The sequence below is a fragment of the Rousettus aegyptiacus genome, unplaced genomic scaffold (genome assembly GCF_014176215.1).
Source record: "Rousettus aegyptiacus isolate mRouAeg1 unplaced genomic scaffold, mRouAeg1.p scaffold_m13_p_8, whole genome shotgun sequence".
NCBI classification, from domain to species: Eukaryota; Metazoa; Chordata; class Mammalia; order Chiroptera; family Pteropodidae; genus Rousettus; species Rousettus aegyptiacus.
The window spans coordinates 72,689,247-72,711,918 of record NW_023416311.1 but is presented as its reverse complement, the minus strand read 5'-3'; the positions used below and the strand labels follow the sequence as shown (position 1 = coordinate 72,711,918).

The following is a 22,672-nucleotide window of genomic DNA, read 5'->3' as shown; positions in this document are numbered from 1 at the left end:
TTAAATATTCCAGACATTAATCCCCTGTCAGTTACATATATTTCAAATACCTTCTCTCATATTATGATTTGTCATTTAAATTGTCTTTGTTGAACAAAACTTTTAAGGAGTCAAGAGTTATCGATATTTTCTTTTAAATGTGATTTTCATGCCTTAAGAAATCTTAAAACCTATATAATTTTGTGAACCAATATCGTCTCAATGTAATTTTTTTAAAAAAGGTTAGGTGGCATTACTAATGTCAGGACTTGGTATAAAAAAAATTCTTACAAATCAAAAAATAAAAAGAAATCTCTCCCCACCTCAAAGTTATAAAGATATTTCTGTATATTTTTTGTAAATGTTTTATAAGTTTTATAATTTATACATATCTGATTGACTTAGAATCAAACTTGTATACATAGAATGAGACAGGGATATAATTTTCTTTTTCCATAGAAATAATCAATTGACTCCGCGCTATGTATTTTTCAAAAACTATTGTTGTCCCAATAATTTACAATGCTACTGCTCTCATGCATTAAGTATTATTCAAACAAGGGTCAAATCTCTCTTAGGTTGCACTAGCCTATTTATGTATTCCTTTGGCACTACTTTTCTATTTTGATTATTTTACTTCTTAATAAATCTTGATATCCAGTAGGGTAAGTCCTCCTGCCTTGTTCTGCTTTTAAACTTGTTTTGGCTATTCTTGGCCATTTGTTTTCCCATATAAATTTTAGGATAAAGTTGTCAAATTAAAGAAACTATTGAGGTTTTGGATTTTATATTAATTTACAGAGCATTAATATTTTATAATATTAAATTTTGCCATCCATAGACATAGTTATTTATTTAAATCTACTTAACATCTCTCAATAGTTTTAAATTTTTTTCTCAAGACAGCTTGCACATTTCTTAGATTTATTCCCAGACACTTTTGAATTTGTTACTTTTTAAAAGGTATTGTTACTTAAATTATGCTTCCAAATCTGAGAATTTTCCAACTTTGTGGCCAATGGATAGAGATCTTTGTAGTGAATGCTGTCGTGTACCCCTCTGATCTTCATTTAGACTGAAGGGCTTATTTGCCCAGCAGTGGGAAATGCTACTGGCAAACAGCCCCCAGTTGGTGGTCCTCTTTAGGAAGTGCCTTACCTAAGGTCACATGCCTTTCCTGGATAATCCTACATGCAAAGGTTGATTGACAGGACATAAAGACTCATCCTCCTCATACCAACTTGGGACAACTCTGAAGGGCCATCCCAGCACATCTTCTCCTCTGTTCAGTCCTGCTTCTTTCCTGTTCTGTCTAAAGGTATTGACCTCAAGAGCATGCTTCCTACATGTCTGTCTATCTCAGAGCCGGCTTCCTGGAGAACCCAACCTGAAATAGTCTATGAAAGCAGATGCTAAAAGGGAATTTTGGAGTTGGGTCATCCTGTGCCTGAGTGGCAATGAGAACCCATCACTGGCACAAGGTCGAGGGGAAATTGTTAAAACCTCCCTGTGTGCTTGAGGGCATTTTGGTCAAAGTACATGAGAGATTGACCAGGCTTTTGAAAACTACAGGGCAAATAATTATAGGAACAGTGAAACTGAGATGTATTAATCCTTTGAAAAACATATTGGAAAAACTAATAGAAATGAATTATCAATTAAAAAATCCGTGTGAAAGCCAAAGGGTCTTTATAGTATCATATCAAGTGGCTCTCACACTTTGTAGTCTGAGGGAAGTGAAGAAGGAAAGCTACAGACCAGGCCCAAGACCTAACCTAAGAGATGCAGAAGGTTCCAGTGAAGATGAAGCTCTCAGTTCATATAGGCCAGCTACATGAATTCAGAGCCCTGGCTAGGAACAAATGAACCCTCTCACAGGAATAGAGACACCTGGGTTGACGCACCTGAAACTAATCTCCACATCACCTGGAACCCTCTGAGCTTGCAGAAATGGCCCACCTCTCCCTGCTAAGGCCTAGTTCTTTCCCTCTCATTTGCAGATAATAAAGAGGCCTCTCTCCTACAAGGCAATACTCATTCCCCCTCAAGGTCCACCTCCACCTCCCTTCCTTACAACCAGCACAATAACTAAGGTTAACCCAGTTAGCATGTCCTGAGCCTGACAGAGAAGAAAATAGAATGTGACAAAAGCAGCTGCAGGACCTAGAGAGTACGTCCCAGCAGGAGGCAGGAGCATGTGAACTGGGCTGGATTCTGAGGATGCTGATTCACAGGAGGCAGAATATAAAGTTAAAGAAGTGAGGGTTTATTAACTCAGGGTACTATGGCAGAACATAGGATTCAACGTGGGTCCTGTTAAGGACCTTGAGAGACTGTGCAAGCACCTTGTTAGGATGGTTCCCAGAAGCATAAAGAGCGAACGCCCAGGGATTTGCAAACTACAGTCCGCTGGCCACATCTAGCCTATGCCTTATTTTTGTACAAGCTGCAAGCTAAGAATGTTTGGGGTTTTTTCCCCATTTTTAAAGTACTATAAAAATAAAAAAGATATGCAAACGAGGCTGTTTGTAGCCCACAAAGCCTAAAATACTTACCCTCTGGCCCTTTATAAAAAAAGTTTGGCCCCAGCCCCCAATAAGTGAAGATACAAATGGCTGAATTGCCAAAGCAAAATGTAGAATAATTCAAAGACTCAGGTGAGCAGGCACGGGAAAATGGACTTACCGTGTAAGACTGCAAAATCCACAGGATGACAATGCCCCCTAAGAGCGCCCAAAGCAATAAAGAATGTGCTGGTGAGAGGGGCACTGGCTTCCCCTATGTTCAGTGGTGGGTCTCCTCTGCAGGCCAGGGGTTACAGGAGCAGAGCCCATTACAGAACTGTGCTCACCAAGAGTAATGGGGATATGAGACCCTGAAATAAGAGAGGCCAGATGGACGCACTTAACTGTTGGAAGCCAAGGAGATGTAATTATCGTAATGAGTAGCAGGTTCAGAGCAGCCGGGGTATTAACACTGACTATCAGGAGAAGGTAAGTTGCTGTTTCACAACACAGGCAAGGAAGAACACATTTGGCATTTAAGTGACACACCTGGGTGCCTCTTGATACTATCTTGCCCAATTTTGATGGTAATTGGGCAGCTGCAGCAACCCTGGCCTAAGAAGGGCACCAGTAACCAGGATATCAGACCTCTCAGCAAGAAGGATCTGAGTCACCCACCAGGTCAGCCACTGAGACTATCAGAGGGACTGGCTATGGCAGGGATAGGGAATGGGGGTTAGAATGCATAATAAAGCAGGAATTAACAAGTATCATTTATGGCCCTAAGACCAGCTACAACGGAAGCCACAGTCCATCCCACTCATCTTTCTCTTATAAGTCTCTTCCAAAGAAGATTCCCACTGGAATCCTGAAGGAATGGCTCCCAGAGCTAGATGAATAGATCCCAGTGCCTCCCAGATCCCCCTTCAGAACTAAGAACTTACCCCCTCAGATGCAGGGAATACCATCAGTTAGATCTCATCTACAAGCCCTCTTAAAGAAGTGTCTTGGCAGAAAAGAGCTGCCAAGCCCAAAGCCACGCCCCTCCCTAGGCCATCTCACACCCAGTAAATGGTCATCTTTGGGATAGAAAGGCCTGGCCTCCTCACCCAAATTTGGGACAATTCCAAAGGGACCTGCCAGCTTCAGATCTTTCCATAGGGTTGTCCAGGCCTCTTCGAGGACTGCATCCCTGCTCAGCCCTGCTTCCACAAGTGTTGATATCAAGAGCACAACCTAATATACTCTCTACATGCTAATCTCCACTTTGAAGCTTCTCTGGAACTCAACCTACAATCTTTTATCCAACAACTTTATTACTGAATTATGTGATAGCTTTTCTTGGATATACAAATAAAATGTCTAAAAACCAAGACGGTTTTTCTTCTTTTCTAATCCTTACATCTTCTATTTTTCTTTTTTATCTAACATCACTGACTAGAACCTCTAGTACATTCATAAATAGATGCTGAGATGACAGGCATTTCGTCTTATTCCTCCTTGAAGTGAATACCATACTGTAACATTCGCTCCAATATTTTAGTAAATATTCTTTATCAAATATTCCCCTCTTTTCCATTTCACTAAGAATTTTTTTGAATTATTTCGAATTGTTCAAGAGCTCTTTCTGCTTCAATTTCAATGATTATATTTCTTCTTGAATTAGTTAATATACTAATTACATGAAAAGGAGTTATTTGTTTAGCCATCTTTACATAGCTTCTGAACTGCACTTGGTTCACTCTCTCTCACACACACACACTCTTGTGCACATGCACAAAAATGCATATGTATAAAACTCAAAGATACAGCTGGATTCTGAATTGCAAATATTTTGATTTTTGGCCCTCTGTTTATTAGTGATTATTGATCTGCAAATTTCCTTTTTCTTTTTCTTTTCTTTTTTTTTTTTTAAATGCCTACGGCACCTGGTATTTCTGGGTGGCCTCCCATCCAAGTACTAACCAGGCCCAACCCTGCTTAGCTTCCGAGATCAGAAAGAGATTGGGCATGTTCAGGATGGCATAGCCGTACACTTCCTTTTTCATGCTGACATTTTCTGTTTTTAGCATCAAGTTTATCTGATTTTCTATCAAAGTTATACAAATTTCATAAAATGAGTTGGAGCGCATTCACTCTTTTTATCACCTGGAACATCTGTTTAAGATTGTATGTTTGATAGAATCCACCTATAAATTTGGAGTTTGAAAAGTGTGTGTGTATACACATTATATGTGTAGATCTTTACAAACAATTGAATTTTGTTAAATGATTATAATTTTCTGTTTCTTCTTGAGTCAATTTTGGCAAATTTATATTTTTCTATGAAATAGACTACTTCTTCAAAGTTTTTACATTTATTGATATTTGGTTAGCCATAGTATACTTTTTTTATTTTAAATATTTCCTATATATCATTAATGTTTCCTTATCCATTTATAAAAGGATTTATTTGTGCTTTCCCTCTTTCCTGCCCAAATTATGAACAAACTGAAAAATCAAATAAAGGTATAATAAAGGTAAATCAAATATAGTATAATATATTTATACTGATAAAGGCTAGGGTGGCGATAGTAGCTTAATATGGGAGCCAGAATTTGACTAACTGACTGACTGATGGACATACTAACCAGAATCCCCCAAAAGGGCTGCCTGAGTCAGATCTGTGGCATAGAAGGGCAGGGGAACACTTATTCTGACTCCAGAAAGGTTTGCTCTGGAGAAAAAAGAAAGAAAGAATGGTGGTAGGGAGCAGAGCTGAATTGAGTAAGCTCAGTTTAGTCCTCTCAAATTTACCAATTAGGTAAATCATCTTACCTTCCTAGGGACACAATGCATAAAGAAGCATAAGAAAGTTAGTTCTTAGATTCTGGTGAACCTTTCTATTGTCAGCTTTTGATTTTATTAGATTTTGTTCTCAGCCTCACCTTTTCCTTCCTTTTAATTCTTTGAGTTATTCTGTTCTTTTAATATATTCCTAATTCATTAAGTCCTGATTTTCTTCATTTCTAATGAACATAGATAAGGCTGTCAATTACACTCTAAGAAGCTATTAGCTCCTACACACTATTATCTATGACATTTTAATTTTTGTTTGATTATAAATATTTGTTTCCATCATTATTTACCATTTGACCTATAACTTATTTAAAAAGTTATTTTTAATTTCCAAAAATAGTTTTTAAAAAAAATGTTTACTTATTGTTTTCTCATTTAATTCCATTGTAGTCAGAGAACTTGATGTGTACATGCTTTTTTTGTATTTACTATATTCACTGAGACATTCTTTATAATCATTCATGGTTAATTTTTTAAATGGTCCTTGAGTCCTTGAAAGGAATTTGGATCTTCCTAGCATACTGTTTCTTTTATCCTTATTTAAGGATCTTTACCTCTAATAATAAACATTACTTTGTATGATATCAATTTAGCTATGTACGCTTTCTTTTAGTTAAAATTTGTCTGGTGTATCTGTTGTCATCCTTCTACTTTTAACTTTGAAGCTTTTAGATATGTCTCTGGTTTTTGTTTTGTTTTGTTTTGTTTTGTTTTTCTTTTCAATCCAATATGATAATCTTGATCTTTTAACAGGAGGGTTTAATCCATTTACATTTATTGAATTATGGACATATTTGAACTTATTACTATCATCTTATTTTGTTTCCTATTTACCAAAAGGCATATTTATCTCCTATTCTCCTATGTGTATTTCTTGCCCATTCTCTCCTGGTTTAGAAGTTGCATATTAATTTCCTTTTTTTTTTTTTTATTGGTTACCTATAAAGTTGTAATGCCCATACTTACCTTTAAAAGTTTAATCAATTTCTCTCTCTTCCTCCATAACAGTACAGGAACTTGGAACACTTTAAATCCAGTCTATGCCTTCCTGTCTTTCATATTACTTTTGTAGGCTTTTAATTTTCCCTTGTCTTTTCACCTCTAAATCAAACCATTGCTGGCACTGTTATTTTATAGAGTCGCTACTAATTTAGATTTATCCCATGCTTACCAGTTTATGTGTTCATCATTCCTCTTTGTATCTCACTTCTAATTTCTGGGTCTAACATGTTAATGAAAAATTCTGTGTTCAGCCAAATTATCATTCAAGAGTGAATGTGTAATACAATTTTTTCTTGGCACATTGAAAATATTATTCTTCTTTCTGCTATTGAAAACTCCATTGTCAGTTCTCATAAGTAATAAGCTGTTTCCTTTTTATTGTTTCTAAGATTTCCTCTTTGTCTTTTGAGTTATGAGATTTTATTTCAGTAAGTCTAGTTGTATTTCTTTTTACTTAATCTGTTTGGAATTCATTGTGCTTGTCAAATATGAGGTCTTAGGTCTACTTTTAACTCTGGGAAACTCTTAATCATTATCTCTTCAAGTACTGCCTTTCCCCTACTTTCTTTATTCTTTTCTTGGGAATGATGATTAATATATATAAACCTTTTAATCCTATTCTAAATGCATTTTCACCAGACTTATATATTTCCTATCACTTTATCTCTCAGTGCTAGTTTCTGGATAATTTTATTAGATCTACTTTCCAATTCACTAATTCTCATTTCAATTGCTTTCAATTATATTCCCTTCTAGAAGTTCTAGTAAAGTCTTTTAAAATCTGCCCTTCCTTTTTTAAAAAATTATTTTTGTAATAACTTATTCTTTTTTTATATTTCACATTCCTTATTATATATCTGTAATCATTTAAAACATTATTATCATAGCTTTTACCCAATGACATTACCACCTTAAATTACTGAAAACTATCTAATTTCTAATGTACTTTTTTTTTTATGTCTACTAAATGCACATTTATGGTAGATTGTTTTCTTGTGTATTTTGCAACTATGTGTCATGAGCTCACGCTGAGCAGGTATTTGTCTGTGAAAGTCTTGGGAGATTCGGATTTAAGAGTTCATCCCACCATAGCAGTTTTGCGTTTGCTTCTGCCAGAAACTTCAGTCATTAGCTCTTTTTATAAAAACTCCTTAGCTTGGGGGTTTCCCAAATAATGTAAGCAGAATAAAATCAAATGTCAAACAGGCACAGGTCTACAAAAGGCATTTTTTTCTTGTCTTTCAAGGAGTATCTTGCTAATGCTCAAAATACTGTAGAAAACAAGCAGATTATAAGAAACTTGGTCCATTTTTACCCAAGGTGGATATCCTCTTACTTACTCCTTTCTCAATAATCATATGCACCCAAAATGATACCCTAAGTACTGTTTTTTCCCCTTCTCTCTCTCCAGTAATCCTGAGAATATTTTTCTCCAAAGGAAACTAACTGGCTAAAGCATTTTCCAAAAAGGGCAGGCCCATAGTCCACTTTGGAAACAGTAACTTTATCAGCTGTAAGGTAAACATCTACTAGCATATTAATGAGGAAAGTCAACAGGAAAAGAAAAAAAAAAAGAGTGAAAATAGAAAGAAGGAGAAAATTGCTATCTGTTAGCCACGGACATCAAGCCGTAAAACCACTTTGTGCCTGATACTCTCTCTTGGTTTGCAGATGGGGTCCAGAGTTAACCCAGGTCTCCCTGACTCCCTTCTTCAGGAGAGCCTATGAGCCCGGAAGGGTTACCCAGGATACATTAGAAATATAGCTGTAAGTGCAGGAAAGCTCAAGGCAGGTAAAAGTCCTGTTTCTCATTGAATCATAGTGGTTGCTCTTTTTGTAAACTCTGCTTTAGTCAATTAGATCCCTCTAGACATACTGCCCCATTTCAGATTTTCATTTCTTATCCTCTCTTAACCACACTTTACCATCCCCCAGGTTTTCAACAGCAAGTGTGCACATGTACTGATCCTCTAGGCTGAAAGCTAAGACCACAAATGGGGAGGGAGGAAGGATTGGAGGAAAGGCTTTTGTAAGCCTCTCAGTGTCAAAGTAACTTTGGCATCCCCCCCTTGAAGGCCAGCTTTACCTGTGACATAAGGTTGCAAGGTAATGTGAGTCTAAAATTCAGGCCTTCTGACGCTCCAAGACATTTTTAAAAATCATATAGTCATCAAAAAGCTTTACTCCCAGCTGTGTGGAAAGTGACTGTACATCTCTCACTTAATTTTGGTTGCATTACCTCATTCTATACATCATTCATGACAAGCAAGGAACTACAGGGTTCCCTTGGCTAAGTCCTCTTGTCCTTGACCCAGCTCTAATTTATTTGGCCATTTACTCCATAAATGTGCTAAGTCCTGTAGCCGAAAGAGATTGTGCAGAAGTTTACATGCACTGAGTTCTTTCCTCCTTGTCACAACAAGCAAGAAAAGCCAAGGTAAATAAGAATCTTGACCTACTACCACCTTCTTGTCCTTCCCATGGGATCTGCAATGACATTACTCTGGCAACTAGGATAAAAAATGGGGAGAGAGGGGAGATTTTTAAAAATGTCTTTGGATGGTAATTTATGCCTTCCAACCTGGCACTTTTCCTTGAACTTAAAGGGAACACCAAGACAGACTGTGGCGTGACTCCTCTACCCCACGTAAGTGAATACATTTACATTTTCTCAGCTGTTCGTGTTGGGGAAAAGCTGGGAGCCTCCATGTGCTTCAAGGGCCCATCCAGGTCTCAAGCCTGTCAAAAGGGAAACTCAGGGAGCAGGCTGCCTCAGGCCTCAAAGTGAGAAAGCATCCAGCCATGCTCAGGCAAACAGTTCCTGTGCCAGTTTTGTCTTGTTTGTAGACACAGCTCTTCCCCCAGTCTTCATTATCAGAGCTTCACAATTCTCCTAGGAGGAGATAACATGAAGCAAAGGATTCATTCTGAATCTGCTAGAGAAGTGGCAATTTTGGGGGTTAAAGTCTGCAAGTATTTGGAGCTGAACCAGGAATGCCAGTCTGCCCCAGGACTCAAATACGATTAGATAAAGGAGACTTTTCAGCCAAGGCTTAGACCCACTCCAATCTTCTATACCCTCTAACCCTGCCATAAAACTGTTAGAACTGATGGGCTGCAAGATGCTGAATCATCAGAGTTGAGATTAGATCATGTCCATGTACTGTGCACAGACATAAAAGCAAATGTCAACATTTTAGAATGGATTTCAACAGTAAGGATTAAAGCAAAAGGGGTTTTATGTTTAACTAGGAGTTAAGCATAAATTCTATTTCCCCAGAGTTTCATTAATAAAGATTTGCTTCTAAAGTGTTCAGGGGCACTGCACAGACCTTGCTTGAGATCTAGGGCGACAGTAGGATAAATAAGCAAGACACAAAAGCAGCAAAATTAACTGGAATGTCTCCCAAAATATGCAATGCACTTTGAAACCCCAAGAAAGAGGCCAGCAAAAAAGATACACACTGCTCTGTTTTAAAAGGACTGTGTTTATATTTGCTTAAGAAAAAGGAGCCAGAAAAGCTCACTCAACAAGATCATCTCTTGAGTCCCATTCTCATAGAAGCCAGCTAATCTGGTAATTGGAATCACTTTCCATCTATCCATGGGTCCTGTTGAGCCCTTTAATTCTTGTATTATGGAGACCTTAAAACCAATTGCTAGAAGAATGTATCAAAGAAAGTTTCAAAGTCAGCTTAAGGTTAATTTCCCTCAAGAAATTCCTGGCTTTTCTTCTTTCAGTCCCTCCCTGTCCCCTCTACTTAATTGCTTCTGTCTTCCCCCAGCCTAACCCCAACTTGATCTTTCTTACCAAGGTCTGCCCCAGGACTGGCAGAGCAGACAGACAAGCTCTTTAAGAATATAGAGTTTACTATTAATAGCAGTGACACAGGCCACTGAAAGCCAAGGCAGTCAAGTAAGGAAATCTGTCAGCCTGGATTAGCTTTCCAGCACCTGGGAGGTAGGACTTATTTATAAATAAATATAGACAGCAAAAATGTCTGGCCCCGCATAGGCCTCTGCTGTCTGAGGAGGCTTGCACAGATCCAAGTCCAGAGGCTTTCTCCCAGCTGTCTTCTATACCTAGCAGCAAACTGTCGTTTTTGAAATTGGAATTAAAAAAAGGAAGGCTTGTTTCAGTTCAAATCAAAATCCTTGCTTGTCCATCTTCCGTGGACTTCCAAACACTTAAGCACATCTCCAGTACTGGACCGGAAACTGTACCTGTCACAGCATCTTCTAGGATTTGTGTAGCAAAGTAATTGATGGTTTTTACCAAAGTGTGGTCCCTTGCCTTCTACTTTACTCTCTGGGCCTCTGTGCACTCACCATGGAAGTACCGTGCTTTCTCCACGTGAGGTATAGCCCCTCTATTTCCCAGTCTTGGGAGAATTCCTTTTCTTATCACAGAATGGACTATAAGAATCAAATTAAAACCTTTTGAAAGGAACCTACATTTTAAAGAGCACTTTGGGGTTAATTTGCTAAGTCTCTGGATTCTAGATGCTGCACACAGACACTTGTTACTAAGTTTAGAGGTCAGGTGACTACCAGTATCATTCACTTTGATCAAACAATAAAATTACAAAATATTTTCACAGACTCTGTTATTGGACTACAATGGTCTCTAATCTAGAGAAGTTTACAGTACCATTATACTGAAAATCTATTTTAAAATATTTCAAGTAATGGGGTACACATACACACACATACTGAATTTCCTTAGGAAATAGTGGTCCTGTTTTGTAAGCTAATACAATTGGCCAGAGCATTTCCTTGCGCTATTCGGTCTTTCAATTCCCATTTCTTATCTTCTAATTATATCACCTCTTATTATAAATAATTCTTGCCTTCTAAGGTGTCAAGAGTAAGTACTATTTCCATCTACCTACTAACTACCCATATTTAGTTTCTTTAATCTTTCCTTCAATCAGATTCCCTAAGTCTCCCTCACCTCTGAACTCCTCCTTGCCCTTCTCCAAACTTCCTAAGGTTCTATGCCCAAAACTGAGCTTTACCAAATCGAAGTGATGTTCCAGATGCTTGTTCACTGAGGATCAGAGACCAGCTGTCACCTCTGCTCTCTGTTACCCCATGACTCAGGATTCATGTCCCAAAATAGGTCTGGCCTTTCATGCCACCTTCTCTCATTGCAGTCTGGCTGCTCGGTGGCTGTCCACTATCACCCCAGGTCCCCTTTGGCATAACTGCTTTCCAGGTTTCTTCTCCCCACGAATAATTTTCATGAACATTTCCCCTAAAGGAGTTCTATAACGCCTTCCACTCTGGAAGGAAGGAAAATTATTTACGATTTTAGGCGCTTCAGACAATATTCTGGAGAATGTTACAGAACATTCCAGGCAGGATCTGCCTCAGAAAAGATTTGATGGGTTTGTGAAGGATGACTATGCACCACACCTGAAGATACTGAAAGGAAATTTTCCCCTACTCAAGTCAATTCCCCTGGAGTTGCCATAAGCATCTCCATCTCTGTGGTGCTTGGTTGCTGGGAACCCTGCTTTCGTCTCTCCGCCTCCCCCAGGATCTGTCCTCCTCTCTTTTCTGGTGTGCTCAACTCTGGCAGGTGGCAGGAAGAGCGTCCATGGGGATTCAGAGGCCCCACCCTCCTCCAGGAAGGTGCAGGGGCCCACGCTCTGACCTGGGGAAGTCCAGGAGGCACTCATTTCAGGAACTCCCAGGCCCACAGCATAATCCCTACAGCTTCAAGGGAAAAAACATTCCTATTTTAAGAGGCCCTGGGTAATGAACGCTGTGCTCACCCAGGTCTGAGTCACTGCTCCTCTTTAAGGTTTGGGAAAGATGTATATTTCTCAGCCTCTAGCTTTGCAGGCTCCATTTTCCTCAGCCTCAATGATCAACTGGTTTACCACAAAATGTACAAGGAAGCACAGTGAGGCAATGGTAACTAAGGAAATTATTGTGTCTGGAATTATAATAACAGAGGCAAAGTTAAGAGTTGTATGAGTTCTAAAAATAAGTCACTAACCATATCCTACTTCCTCTAACATACATATATAGATAGCTAGAAGAGAAAACCACCCACAGTTCAAAAGAATCAATAAAGCGCACGGTGATTAACCACAGCCCACCCTGGCCCAAAGAAGTATTCCTACCCACTTAGTGAACAGACTTTTTACCCAATGAGAATATTTCACTGGAAAGCAGTTCATCAAGATAGAACCACTAGGGGTCTCCACATCAGCCACTGCAGCACTAAGTGGGATTGAATGTCATGTTACATCCACAGCATCTGGTACCCTTTGTGAAAACCAGTGCGGGTGAATGTGAGTTCTTCCACAGCGTTTGCCTGCAAAAACATGTATTTCTCCCTCATCAGCAAGTTGCTGTTGAAACAACTTTGTGTTTTAATATGAACACAAATAATAATAACAGCTTATATTGGCTGTACATTTACCCAATAACTCACTTTCAACTCACTTCATTCTTATGGTAACCATATGAAGTACCCCACTCTTACACATGAGAAAATAGAGGCTTGGAAAAATTAAGTAACTTTACTAAAACCACATGATTTGTAATGTTAGCGTGTAGGTTAGAAGTCAGCTCTTCCTAGCTAATCACTTTAAGAACTTAATCACATTCCTATACTGTTGTTTACACGCCAAATTTTGAATGGTAAAGGTTTCGATCCTTACTTTAATGGCAAATTCTCATTCCCCTGGCTAGTCGAGCTGTTTCTTCACACATCTAAAATGACTTCAGTTAAAATCCACTTGGAATTCTTTTCTTAGGCTGCTGTATTTATTATCACTTTTGAGGTGTGGCCCAGCAGCACATCACTGGTTCAGGGGGTCTCAGGCTCCTGAGCTCTCAAGCTCCCTTTCATTTTTCTTCCTTTGAGAAAAATAGTGCCCAGATCTTAATGGAATGATATCGGCCCCAAGTTATAAGCTCCCAACTCTTTAGGACTACCTTGGCATCTGTATTTGTTTAGCTGGGCTGCCATAATAAAGTACCACAGACTGGGAGGATAAAACAACAGAAAATTATTTTCTCACTATTCTAGATGGCAAATGTCTGAGATCAAGGTATCGGCAGGGTTGGTTTCTTCTGAGGCTTGTAGGTAACTGTCTCTTCTCCATCTGTTTTCAAATCACCCTCTCTTTGTACCTGTCGCTGTCCTGGTTCCTTCTTCTCATAAAGACACCAGTCATATTGAATTAGGGCCCACCCTACGGACCTCATTTTACCTTAATTACCTGCTTTTAAAAACCCTATTCCCAAATACAGTCACATTCTGAGTGACTAGGGGTAACAACTTTGACATATGAATTTGCAGGGGGACATAACTCACCCTATAACAGTATCCCCACAACTTCCTTATACAAAATTGTCTATGTTGTGTAATGTAAACGCCTTTGACCCTGACAACCAGGAGTTTAAACCATTAAATGCTTTTGTGCGTTACCTCCCTATAATGATGTAGTTAAGTTTTTCTGTGACCAAACCACAGTACCTACTGAAAGTGTTAGCAGTATCAATTATATTATAGTTTTCATCTTAGGAGACATTATGAATCTCGTTTGTAAAAAATAATTATATAAAATGTTTTTGCCAATTATGAATTACCAATTACCAATTGGTAAAAACAAATTCTAGATTTTTAAAAATTTATTCAGACCAATAACATCTTCTTAAATTATTATTGTTATATGCCTGGCAATTAAAATAAGTATAACCTCTAGTTGAAATACAGCCTAGCATAGCTTACCCTGAGCCTCAACATATGTCACAATTCCTGATTGTGTAAAGATTCAAAATGACCTGATTAGAGGCAATTCAGATGTATAGAGTTACATCAATATTAAATCTATCATTAGGGGGTGTCTACTGGTTTCACATATTACACTAGGTGCATTATATGCATTAAATCATTTATCTCCTCAAAATCCCTGTGAGAGATATTATCATCTCTGCTTTACCAGTGAGTAAACAGAACATTAGAGAGATTAAGTAAATTGCCTGAGGTCACAGAGCTCACAAACAGTCAAGACTTAAATGTCAAGTCTTAGATGTGAACATTGTCTCATCTGACTCCAGAAACTTTTAAAGATATGTAACACTGTACTCTCAGTGGCTCAGGACTTTTCCTGGGCCATAAAAATATGCAATCTAGATTCACCAACTGTCAGTTTTGGTAAATAAAATAAAAGCATCCCTGTTTCTATGTTTTGGCTGCAAAATAAATCATGGGGTATGCATCATCGGAAATAAAATCTATATCTATCTTTGGGTGGTGATGAATATTAAGGTTATGTAAAACAATGGACACATTTATTTTTCATAGAAAAAGTTAAATATATTGAGTAAACCTAGTTAGTAATCACAAGCTGCCTTGTAACATCTCTGGGACTGCAGTCTTGTGTTCCTTTGAAACACTTATATCATTGTTAAATTTGGTCTGTTTTTGTGCCCTGGCTTCCCAGTCAAGATTGTAAATGCGCTGAAAGCAGAAACCCTTTCTTAGCCTTCTCTCTGTTGGCTTGCAGTGCTAAGTGCAATGCCTTGCACAGGGCAGGTGCTCACTAACATCTAATGATCAGCTTTAAAGTCTTTACAAAATAAGAACCAAGAGAAGCCCATTAAAGGACTTGGTGATGAACACTGAACACGCGCAACAGGATGTCTCAGACATCCTTAAAACTGGCCATGGCGAGACGGCTTGCTTGCTCTGTGAGGTCAGATGTGTGATCCCCAGAGCTTTGATTTATAAACCTTAAATGCCAGAGTGATGCCTGATGGTGGTGGTGAGGTGTGTTTTTCTGTAATAATTGAGAAATTCTATTTGTTTACATAAAGTAGGAGGTGTAAGAAATCTTAACAGGTCCTATGTGGGGCCCTCAAGGCAGTCCTAAATAGAATAGGATTCTGCTTGAGGCCCTCAGTCAGTGGCCTGAGAGAAGCCAACAGAAGCACCAAGTCAGTTCAAGGCCATCAGTAGAAACAGAAATGCCTTCCTCCTTCCTCCTGTTGCTCAGTTGTCTTTTTTTTCTTGGTGGGACTCCATTGTCTCAGCCAAAAAGTAGATTACTGAAGTTACACCAACAGGCAATAGCAGAGTAATTATATCTAGAGCTTTACTCTAAGAAATACATAACTAGCTACAACATACCTAGAAGCAAAAATTAACAATAGCTCAAAAGAACACGTAAGCATGCTTAGTAATTAAGACTGAGCCACGGGGCCCCTTGGCAAATAGAAGAGAAACCCTGATGCCAGAGATAAAGAGGTCTTTCTCAAAGGAGAGCACTATCTTCAGAAGATAGAAGAACAGTGAGAACATGATTAGATGGATACTGGTAGATCTGGTCCCCAGGAAGAAGGCATTGTTCAGGGAGCCTGCTATGAGGAATGGAACTACTCTTTAGTCTGCCATCTCCTTTCAGTTCAGGACATCTGTCTGCACGTCTGCCCTAGGCCCATATATTTGTCCCAGAGTGACTCTGGGCACCTCTTCTCAAGCTTTCTACACCTCAGAGAACTAAGAATACTAAAAAAAAAATTGTTCAGCTATGGAGAAAAGACTTTGAGAATGGTTAATAGATGAGATGAGTTTATGGATTTATTGATCCTTTAAGGAGGCAGAGATACTTTGATGTGGAGTTAGAGGCAGTTTAGAAAGCAAACAAGCTCTAGGGTTTAGGCGGTTCCCTCTGAGATGTTCAATAGCTTAGGGCGTCTTCACACTAGTACGCAGCTCTCTCTTCTCTATCTAGGAAACCTTTAGCTGCATCACACCCTTAGGGAGGTTATAAATGCACTGACACTTAGAAGCAGAAATAGAGATGGAGGGCAATAAAAAGGAAAAGGTCTTTCTGGTAAAATTCCTTTAAATCTGAGTTAGCTTTCCTTAGAAGATGCAGATTTGCAGAAAACACTGATTTAGAATAGGCGAGAAGGCCATGAATTTGGAAAAGTAAAATAAGCTTAAATAAGAACAAGAAGGTGAAATCTGAGGTGCAAAATATGGTAGAAGATAGAACCTGGATTATCCAAGCCACCACCAGTGATGCTTCTGAATGCGCTCTCCTAGTGCGGACTCAGAATACGGCCTAGTATAAAGCATTCCTCCACAACAGCAATTCTAGAAAATGAAAAAGGACACTAGGGCTCCAGAAGAAGTGAGTCACACCAAAGCCATCACGACACAACTGACCCACCCCTTTCATCAAGGCAGAAATTACTCCATATTAGCCACAGCTTCCATGAGCTCATTAACAAAGATATTGGGAATCTGCTGTTCCTTTAGGAGGGAAGATTGAAACTGTGCCACAAATTACTTCACCCGGAACACTTTAGTCTGATTGGATGGATGGCAATGGGAAAGAAAATCTATCTCCCCATAGCAGTTTCCTTAATCCTGTTGTTGGGAGGGTACTTGTGTGATAGGAACTGAGATATGTCCTGATGCCAGTCCAAGAAAAGGCCTCAACCTAGAAATCCTGAAGATCTGGAAAATGTTGAGATACTTTCACTGTAAGTGAGTAGCTTGGCCAAAAGGCAATTATGGGCTTACACAAATTAAAAGTTCAGAGGTATTTCTGGTTCGGTGCATAGACGGATTCAGGACTCAAATAATATGATCTGGACATGGCTTTTTTCCCATGAGTTAGTCCTGCCTTCTGAAGTCTCAAGTCCCATTGATGGCATTGGCAACACAGGCCTCTCAGCCCTTCAGGTGCCCAGCACAGGAGCAAGAGTCCTGTTCCCAGAGCATCTGACTGGGTCACATGTTCACTTTCAAAACTAGAGTGTGGCCTGGAACATGTGGAATCAAAAGACAGAATCGGGTACACCAAAGCCACGTAGATTGACTTAGAAAAAATGGAATTCAAGCTATGGCTATCGTAAGAAGAAAGAATAAATACTACTTAGTGATAGAAATAACAAACGCCCACTATAATTAGTGAGCGCTCTTGAAGCCGGTGTTTTCGGAAACCTTTGTCCTCGCTTGGGTTTCCCCCAGAAAACAAAGCCTGAGATAGAGGACTACATGTGGGACATTAATTTACAGAGTTGATTTCCAGGAAACAGTTGGGAGCTAGAAAGAGTGAAACAGGAAAGGAAGGAAAATTAATACAAGGTACACTGCAGAGGTATGTAGGAGGAAGGACCCAGGAGAGGAGTATTTACTAAGCAGCTACCACCTTCCATTGGTGAAGGGTTGCCCATGGGTGGTAATTCTCAGTTCCATAGTTGTGCATGCTTGAAAATGGCCTGGTGGGTTCCTGCAGGTGTCCTACCCTGTCAAGTCAGAAAATCCTGGGGGTATAGCTGGTTTCCATGACAATGGTTAGAGTTAAGGTAGGGCAAGAGGATGTAAGGTGCACACAAGAGTTAGCCAATGTATCTTTCCTCTTGGATACTTGTTTTGCTTTGTTTTGTCTACTGTTGCAGGTTAATTTTTACCAAAAATAAACTGTAACAAGAAAACACCACAGGGCTGGGTATGGAATTATGCGGAACAGCAGGGAAAGACTTTGGCTTGAATCCTGACTCTGCCATCAGCAGTGTCACTCAGAGCAAATCAACCAATCTCTTTGACTATCACCAGTGAAACACAGACATCAGTAATGCCTACCTTATGTGATTTGGGGAGTATTATTAGTATATAAAGTCACACTGTCTCCTTATTTAGAATATTATTTCATTTTCACTATTCTTAACAAACGAAGAAGATTCTATAAATTTTAAATTGTCCATACAAAAGAAATCAACTTTTATATAGTGCCCTCTCACCATTTCTGCTTCTTTTCAGTCATGAAGTTTGTAATTCACAGTATTTAAAACACCCAATGCATTGCAGGATTGAGTGGTGTACCACACCAACAAAAGAGTTGTGAAATGTCATTGAAATTGCCACAGGATAGACCATCAAGATTTCCCCAAAAATTCTAATTTCTTGAAAATGTATCACCATCATCTTTTAAAACCCACTTAACAATTTAAAACAAGGGAGGGGCTATTTTACATCTAGCCATGTGGTAATGCAGTTTCCAGGAATTTAGAAAAATATATATACCATACATTTGTTATCATTGACAGCAGCCCATATGCCTGAGCATTTGCTTTCCACAGTTTCTGAGAAACATGATGGGGAAAAAATTGCTTAACCCAAACATAATTCCAGATCCATTACATAACGCTGAAGCCAGGACACTGAGCCATGCAGTTTACCCCTTGGTCCCTAAGACAACACTGTGTCACCTTCTCCCAAGCCCCACCCCGGGCTTCCGTCTCAGTCCCACTTGGTTCGGTCTCCCTGTGGTTATCTACAGATGCCTTCTCTCAGGCTCTGAGCATCAGAAAGTCAGTCTCACTACCTTCTTACTTCCAAAGATCTTTGCTTGTTGGGGAGTAAAGGCAGGAAGCCACCTCTTCCCTCTCCGTCTCTTAAATTTCCTCCTCAACCTGGCTTTAATCCTAAAGTGATTCAGATATTTTCAGAAGAAAACCAAACCACCGCTGGGAAAGAATAGGCAGAGATGGCCCATATCACACTCCAGACTCCTGTGAAAAACACCCTGAAATGTCCAAATCCCTTTTAGTTCCCGAACTACTTCAACCTCTACATCAAATATCATTATTCAATACAAAAAAAGCAACTTGATTGCACATTAGTCTCTACAGGTGTTTTGGAAAATGCCTATGGGAAAAAAAAAAAATCCATGTTTAAACTAGCCTCATTCATCCCCCAAAGGTGAACTTCATGAATATCATGCAGCCTAAATTTTAAGTCAGGCCATATGAATGCTCTCTCCATCCAGTTGTTCCTCCATCAGGGACTAACAGGCAAACAAACAAACTTTCATATACATGGGAAAGAAGCCAACAAGTATGTCATTGTTGTAAGAATTTCTCAGCTCAAATTTTAGAAAAAGAGAAATGGGGGAGGGTGATAAAAAGATTAGGCAAAAATAATTGAGATAGAGCTTTAAAATAAAGAGCAAACTCTGATGCATGGGAGGAGAACGAGGTCACATAAATAAGGACAGGTGGGAACGGAAGCTGAGCGGAGAGAAGCACATGTCATTAAAATGAGAGCAACAGCTACCCAACTCGGGCTGCTATGGCCACAGAGGTATGCTGGCCCAATGTTGCCGGGTTTTTCTCTATAATTTCAAGTATGGTTAATCTGCGTCTTGCAGTTCAGATTTTTGAGAAAGAAAATATCATTGACCAGCCTACCCTACATACTGATTCTTCTAGAATCAGGTGCCTGCTCCTATTTCAATCACTTGTGGTTGGAGGGCCTGAGGCGGGCCAGGTCACGTGATCTACTGTCTACACTGGAGAAACTTGGAGAGGGCAAGCTGATTTATGAAAGGGGACTGTGAGAGGGACTGGTATGGAAAAGTTTGCTTTTACAGACCTAAAAGATAAACTGTAGACTCATGACAGCCACACAATGATTTCTACTTGGGAAAAGGATCTTGCCTAAAATTCCTCCATGTGCAGACGGGTGCTGTATTCACAACTCTGATGCTGTGCTGCTTGTCTGAGCCAAGGTGGGGATAGAGTAAAATAATGAGGCTTCACCCTTGATTCTTTATACTGTTATTAAAGATAGAGAGACTTGGAAAAGAGGAAACTGCTCCAGAAGTATGAATGAAGATGGCTCCAAAACGCTATGCCTCCAAAATGTTACTGCCCCATTCAGAATATGATGCCTGCATCAGGAGTAATATGTTCCATCAAACTATGGCAGCATGTGTGCAAGAGTGTCCTGCTGCAAGAGAACAGGAACAGTGTCCCCAAGGGAGCGATGGAGCTCTCAGCCATGAACACCTAACCCACTACAATATCTTTGCAAACTCTTAGCTTGGGAAGCTGAGGGTGAAGCTCTAGGGTGAGTACATTAAGATTAGAAGAAAAATAGAAAAGACTTTGGAGATGTACTTTTCAGAGACAGTGTAGTCAGGATCTCACTTCACACACCAAGACAATGGAGCCCAGTAGGAGTGAATCTAGTATCCTTTAATAGAACATGAGCTATACTTCTAGTCCAGGGATCTTCAAATGTTTGTAGCAGGCTCTGAGTTTGAGGTGGAAGAACCAGAAAGAATATGACCACTCAACTATAAAAGCTACATCTTTCTGTAGTAGATTTCCAAACTAAAGACATTTTTTCACTTGTCAAAAGTGGGCAGTCAGTGCCTTGAAATACAATGACTGAAGGGCAAATGCTCCTTGACTTGACAGAACCTGTTTATAATTACAGCATTAGCACAGACACACTTTAATTAAAAATCATGAAAATGACCTTAGCTGTGCTATAAGACATGTATTAAAATCCTGGCTCAGGAGCCACTTTCTAGGCAAACTCCCATTTTCAGATCCCTTGCTGCCTTTTGTTAAAGGACTTCCTTTAGCCTAATACTTCTTAGGTTTATTCTCTGACCACTAATGACTCTAGCAATATCTGAAAAATAATAAGCCAAAAGTACATCACTCAAACCTGAACAGATAACACTATCCTACCCCTAGTCCAACCAGCTGTGGGTGAGGGACACAGTGCTCAAGCCCTGTGACTGTTTAGCTTGCAGGAATTTGGGGAAGGGAGACACTAGAATGGTCCAAAGGGTCACCTGGCCAAGCATGCTCATTTTACACATAAAGGAATGAAGGCTTGAAGATGACAAGTGACTGTCCAGGGCCACCATCCAGTGGTGGGAGAGCTGGGACATACCAGTAGCCATTCTAGACAATTACTGCTCAGGAAAAGGAGATGATGCCCAAATTAAAGAGAGATAATTTTGAAATTACAAATATCATCTTCTATTATGTCCCAGATTGTACTCCTGAAAACACTTAGATACGTGGTTTAAAAGAGACAGACAGATAGACAAAAGATAGAAAGACAGAAAAACAGAGAAAGTTAGTTAATTAATCCAGGGCACATGAGGAGGAGAAATACTACATGCTATATTCTCTTCTTGGAGATTCACATCACACACTAGGAAATCTGAGAACGAAGCCCAACAGTAAAGAAATCTATTTAACCCAAAACTCTTTTTCCAAGTCACATCTATTAACATCCTACAGACCCCAGTGTTCTTGGAAATATACATACATAGGGACATGCTGGCTTAGTGAGAAGAGAAATGAATTTCAAAATAATTGGGCTGGAAAGTAAAGAAATTGAAACAGTCTGGCTCATGTCAAGCAAGAGTTCAAAAACGGCATCATGTCATCCATATTTTCTTCCCCTGAGTCTTTCACGCTTGAAACTTAGAAAGAAATGGGGTATAAGAGTGTCCTTGAGTAGCAAGGGTAAAGAGAATAAATCTTTTTCTTTAATTTACCATTAAGGTTTGTATAAAGGAATAGCAACATAGACCCTGCCTTTGCCACTCTCCTCCATGTGTTTTTAAATCCCTACCAGAAATATAATGCTTAGAATAGTATTCACGCATATTTATAACTTCTGTACGATGAACTACCATGATTTTCTTTTCCCTCGAAGCTGGTAAAGTTACATTCCTACCTCAGAAACTGTGAAGAAATCAAACTTGGCCTTTAAATAAACTAATTTGAAAGGTTTAAAAAAATATTAGAGCCTTTTAAAAAAGGAATAAGAGACTTGAATATCCCAAAGTGTGAAAATGCCACATTTTATACTCAAATGATTCAAAATAGATGAACAGAACGCTTCCAAACTTTCTAAAAATACACACCTTCAGGCAATTAAAAAAAATCAATCTAAAGGGTCATTTATTTCAAGAGCCTAAAAGCCTGATTTAGCACTCAAGTGAGCCCCCACAGCTGACTGGATCTGGGAGTACAGGGCTGAAGAAAGGTCATTCACTCCTCCCTAACTCCTTAATGATATGTTTAGCCAGGCTAATTTTAGATCTGTCGGAAGCTTTTGATTCAGTTAACCATAAAGTGTTGGTGACAAGACTGTGGTCAATGGCAGGCGTGGGCTGGGCTCCTTTTGAAGTCAGTTGGTGAGTTCATTCCTGGAAGAAGGGTGTCAATAGGTAGTCACGGGGAAATGCCTATGATCCATGTATATCTCCTGGGAGGTCTGTTCTCCCCTCTCTGTTTACCCATCACGGGCAGGAGACCATGAGAACCATCAGTGAAGGCATCATCTTGATGATCCTCATCTCATCGTCATCTTTTCTACTGATTCATTCATATTGTCTTATACTTTGGCTTGGCTTGTAAGTTATTTTAGTTTGGGCAGGGAGTAGTTGGCTTCAAGTCAACCTGGATAGTCTGAGGATGTGATCTTCGGTCAGAGGAAATGCTTTAAGGATACCAGAGGTGGATCTGTATCATAGCTACTCAGGGATAGCAGC

The 22,672-nt window shown here is 39.3% G+C and overlaps 1 pseudogene; it reads right to left on the bottom strand.

The window, feature by feature from the left end:
* Positions 1-4,399: 4,399 nt before the first annotated feature.
* On the bottom strand, positions 4,400-4,519 carry LOC118607377 (annotated as a pseudogene).
* Between the last annotated feature and the right edge of the window lie 18,153 nt (positions 4,520-22,672).